This window comes from Vombatus ursinus, unplaced genomic scaffold, assembly GCF_900497805.2.
Source record: "Vombatus ursinus unplaced genomic scaffold, bare-nosed wombat genome assembly UNPS02007088.1, whole genome shotgun sequence".
Lineage (NCBI taxonomy): Eukaryota > Metazoa > Chordata > Mammalia > Diprotodontia > Vombatidae > Vombatus > Vombatus ursinus.
Genome location: NW_020946866.1, coordinates 1 through 4,904, shown reverse-complemented (window position 1 = coordinate 4,904; position 4,904 = coordinate 1). Strand labels below are relative to the sequence as shown.

General features: G+C 53.3%; 4 non-coding genes across 4 annotated transcripts; 2 read left to right on the top strand and 2 right to left on the bottom strand.

The window, feature by feature from the left end:
* Positions 1 to 1,302: 1,302 nt before the first annotated feature.
* TRNAE-CUC lies at positions 1,303 to 1,374 on the top strand. The gene has a single exon. It is a non-coding gene; the product is annotated as a tRNA-Glu (tRNA).
* A 493-nt stretch (positions 1,375 to 1,867) lies between these two features.
* TRNAG-GCC lies at positions 1,868 to 1,938 on the bottom strand. The gene has a single exon. It is a non-coding gene; the product is annotated as a tRNA-Gly (tRNA).
* Positions 1,939 to 2,548: 610 nt separating this feature from the next.
* Positions 2,549 to 2,631, bottom strand: TRNAL-CAG. Its single transcript has one exon. It is a non-coding gene; the product is annotated as a tRNA-Leu (tRNA).
* A 1,593-nt stretch (positions 2,632 to 4,224) lies between these two features.
* TRNAD-GUC lies at positions 4,225 to 4,296 on the top strand. The gene has a single exon. It is a non-coding gene; the product is annotated as a tRNA-Asp (tRNA).
* The last annotated feature ends 608 nt before the right edge of the window (positions 4,297 to 4,904 follow it).

Below are 4,904 nucleotides of genomic sequence, written 5' to 3'. Positions count from 1 at the left end.
CAACATAACCAGATCCGGGCGCAACAGAACTCCGTAGCAGGAGTGAGGGGAGAGTAAAGAAGGCGAGGGGAGGACAGTGGAGGATTGGAGCGGGGCACTCGGGAGGCAAGAGCTGTGGCCGCCAAATCCAGCAAATATCACGGGCTGGTCTCGGGGAGGCCGTGGGCTTCGGCCCGCAACAAAAGAGACCTCTGGTGGGCTTTGTCCATGGGGCGTATTCTTGCTTTATACGCCCCTGCCCCTCGGACCGCACCTTCCCTTCAGGCGAGGTCCGTGCTGTGCTTTTTGCCAAAACCACAGCGCTGGTTTGGCTATAAGCATTAACCCCCCATGCTCTGCTGCAGCGGAGAAACGCTGGCGGGTATGGTACTAGGAGCAGAGGCTTGAGACAACCTGACCACAAGAGGTGTATCTGAGCTGGGGCAGCAAACAGGCTTCCAGAAGTGACAAGAACCACGCAGGGGCTGAAGGCTGCTGGCAAGAAGAAGGGCTGCCAAGGAGTCAAAAGGAGTTCTGGGTTTGTCTCGGTTCATGTGTGGAGCGAACCAGCTGACGAGCGAGTAGTGATGCTGGCAGGACTCTTGTGCTGGCCCCAGTTGGTGGACCAGCAGGGGAGCTGCCTGCGCTCTCACTGGGCCCTGGCAGAGGAAGTCGCACGTAGAGTCGACGTCGAGGTATAGTGGTGAGCAGAGCCGCTATCCAAGCACTAGACTAGAATTCAATTCCAGGCCCATGCAACCTTTAACACCTTCCCCTTCTCTTAGCATGAGGCAGAACCTCTCCAATCCGGGAAGGAGGAGGGTGTGAGCGGGAAAGACCAGTATATCTGTTTTGGGCATGGCGATTTTAAGATGTGTAATAGGCAGGTGAAGATGAGAGACTGGAGGTCAGGAGAAAGGTTAGTACAGTATAAAAAAAAGTCTAAGTCATTACCATAGAGATGATACATGAAGTAAGGCGGGGAGGGGGGCGGGGTTTGTAAAATGAGACCCGACAGTGGATTTCCCGCCAGTTGAGCAAGTCCAGAAACGTGGTTCCAGGGCTTCGAATTCTTATTGTGTAGGTTCTTTGTTCATGCGAGGTAAGAGACATTTAGGGGAATGACTAGAGTGTAGGAGAAGAGCAGCCGTATAGGTCGTCGTGGTTGGTAGTGACGATAGAACTGCAAATGAGAGTAGTCCAGGGGTTCTGGACCAGTGAGAGTAGACCAGTAGGTCCAATGGGTTCCCTGAGCAAATTAAAGACGTGGAAGGGATGCAGAGGACCAGTGTTGCAGGAAGCCAGGAGCCACTTGCCGTGTGCTCCCTGGTGGTCTAGTGGTTAGGATTCGGTGCTCTCACCGCCGCGGCCCGGGTTCGATTCCCGGTCAGGGAACATTCTTTTACGCCGTCCACCACGACTTTCAAGGGGGCTGTGTGCTCTCTCTCGCTGACTGTTGCCGGCCCGGCCTTTCCTTGCTCAGTAGCTTCATTTCCCCTGCCTGCCTCGCCTAGTGTCGAATGAGAAACGAAAATCAGAGAAGAGAAACAACCTCTCTTCAATTCGTCCAAACCGTTCCACTGGTGAAACGGTGCGGCCTGCGAGGGCCCAGCGAGGAAGGCGAGGCAGCAGAGAGTGGGCAACTTTTGTTTGGAGCCTGGTCCTTTAGGTGCCAAGGAAGGAGGGCTTTCCCAGCCGTCCTTGAGCCCTAGAGCCAAGGGCTTCTCCAGTCTCTGCCAGGTAGGTGGAAGACTGGGGGAATTGGGTGGAAGGTGGTAAGGGACAGCGGGGGCGGGGACGGTGATCGCGAGGAGGAAATGCGCTCCTTCGGACCTGCCCAAAAGTTAGGAGGGCCAAGCAGACGGCCATTGCGCCAAAATCGCATTTCTGCATGGGCCGGGAATCGAACCCGGGCCTCCCGCGTGGCAGGCGAGAATTCTACCACTGAACCACCCATGCTGGTTACACTGCCGTTTGCTCAGAGATGTCTCTCATCTTCGCGGATGCACAGAGACTTCTGGCAGGCCGTGTCCTGAACCGAAAATTTGATGTATCACTTGCTCGCCCTAACCTACAACCTATCCTACTTGACTTCCTCGCCCTCATCCCTCCTAAACTTCCCTCTTCTTCCTTTTCGTCTTCCTCCTCCTACGTCCTTCTCCATTCTCCTCTTCTTCTTTCCTTCTTCCTCCTGCCCATCTTCCCTCTCCTCCTCTTCCTCCTCCTTCTCCTGCTTCTCTTCTTCCTCCTGGTTCTACTGCTGCCACACCACCTCCTCTGGAAAAGTCCTATGATTGCCCTGAAAACTCTATTGCTGGGAAGTTTCAGAAGGCCCGCTGTCCACTGGCGCGTTTCTCTTCCAATCTCCCTCTGGCAAAAGCCCAGTTTGGTCTTCAGGAGGACCACTGGTCCTCCACACACCCTTCATTCACACGTATGCATGTGGAGGCCAGTTATTTGGGGAGAACAGGTGAATGCTTGTGGATTCGGGGGCCTGGGCAAGTCATCCTGTCTTCCTCATGTAGTGCTCAGGCAGCGAAGGGAACAAGAGGAGAAGTCAAAAGCTCAGTGTCAGGAGTGGGATTCGAACCCACGCCTCCAGGGGAGACTGCGACCTGAACGCAGCGCCTTAGACCGCTCGGCCACCCTGACATAGTAACAAACTGCTCCCTCCCTCCCATCTGGTGATAACAGGCAGCAGTACACTCACTGGCCCAGATCCAGCTCCTTCCACGAGCCCTAACCTCTTCCTCTGGCACCCGCACTGCCTAAGAAAGTCCACCTGTCCAGAACCTTCCTTCCACACAAGCTGCGTACCTTCCGGCCCGCCTCTCCATGCCAATACATGCAGACTCCCGCCGGGCCCAAAGACCCTCACCACAACAAAACACCCTCACCACAACAAAACACCCTCACCACAACAAAACACCCTCACCTGACCCGACCTCTCCTTCCCCTTGGGTTCACGGAATTGCCGCTGCCCTGACTTCCAACTGCGTCTCCGACACCTCTGCCCCTGTCTCTTCGAGGAACACACGCAGCTCAGCCCCGAGACCATTCCTCTAGGGCCTTCCTTTTCCCAAGAAGCAGGTCCGCAGCCGCTCCTGGGAACCAAGCAATGGTTCTCCAGACCCTAGAACTGGAGATGGAAGTGGAAAGCTGCTCAGAGAAGGGAGGAAAATGGAGACCTGCTCTTATGCCACGTCCAATCTCCTGGGGAAAACCCGACTTTGCCTGATAACACATTTACGAATCTGGAGATCCTCTGTGGAGGCTCCAGACTAGGTGTGACCAGGACACCTTGAGGAATTGTGCAAGCGTCATGTCCACTGTGAGGCAAAGCTTAGACTCTGAGGGGCCTAGAAGGTCTGAGAGGATTTCCACCTGTGGGTAGAGTGCTGGAGGAAACCATTCCCAAATGAATGGAGTTCTGACGGGTTGGCAAAGGGACAGGCACCAGATGAACATTGCTGTTAAAGTGAAAATTGTCTAGTAGGGAAGTGACCGGCTCAAAGGAGCAGGGGATGCGCTCCCTGAGCAATCAGCTGCTCTTCTTTCTGGCCCTGCCACCCACCTGCCCATAGTGCACCAACTTCCAGGCGTAGCTCCCTCACAGCACCATTCTGTCTCAGATCTTCTCACCCACCGTCTTGGATGCCCTCCTACTCCTGGGGTATCCCCTCCTTTTCCTCTCTCTTTTTCCAGTTCAGCTCCAATAGAGGCTCGCTCTTGATCGATAGTAACTGCCAGTCTCCTAGAGGGTATCATGAAAGGAAGACAGTTTTGCCCTAGTATTCTTGTACGTGGTTAATTTTTTAAGCACATAGTTCTATTTCTTTTTTTTTTTATTTTCATAGTTCTATTTCAGTACCATTGGATTTAATTTTACGCATTCAAAAACTTTATCCTTAGAAGAAGTCCATAGGCTTCTAGAGACTTAGGCACAGTTGAAGTTGAAGAATTTCTTGTTTGGGAAATCAGCCTCTTTTCATTCTGGAAAAGAAGGGACGATCTGGAGGACAATGGACAAAGGGTATGTTGGCTGCGGAGATAGCTTTCGGGATTAGTGCGAGAGTGGTTTGAGCCAGGCAAGCAGTAGGGGTAGGGAAGGAGGAAGGGTTCTTTGTGTTTTGTCAGGATCGGAAGATGCAGGACGTAAAAAGCCTCAAAGCAGAGACTGGTAGGGAAGAGGGAAGTGTGCGTTCAGAGCTACTTGAAGCGACACGTGTAAAAAGCCTACAACCTTCCTCGTTAGTATAGTGGTCAGTATCCCCGCCTGTCACGCGGGAGGCCGGGGTTCGATTCCCCGACGGGGAGGTGTTTGTATATTTTGCACAAGCCTAGCTCTTTCTCCTCACCGAGTCACCTCGGGGCGCCCAAGATCTCCCTCTCCAAACTCAAAAGAAGCGTTTACCGCGTTACACTGTCAAGAGCTACCTCTAGGATATTCTCAAGCATTTGACTTAAAAAAAAAAAAGCCTGAATCACTAAATGGGCGCTGCCTCAGTCAAACTGAGACCTGTTCAAGACCTTAGCTTGAAAAGGCCAAGGTCCCCCCACTGCATCCTGAGCTACCTCAAGTTGTCCTGATCCATATCTGGCCATTGGAGCCAGATGGCTCCAGAGGAGAAAGTGAGGCTGGTAACTTTATATAACCCTCCCTCTCTTAAATACAGTTCACTTGCTTGTCATGGCATCACGTCCCTGATGTCACAGTTCTCTTCCAGACAGATGGACAGACAGCAGCAGGCGCTCGCCAAAAGCAAGCTTCTGGGAAGCTTTATAGTTCACTCGCGTGCCCTCCTCCAGTCTCCGGTAACCAAGGGTATCCCCATCTCATATTCGTTGTGGCCGAGGCCGAAGGGTCTCCTTCTACCGCCATCGATCCCTCGCCTCCGACCCAAAAGGAAGCACCCGAAAGAGTC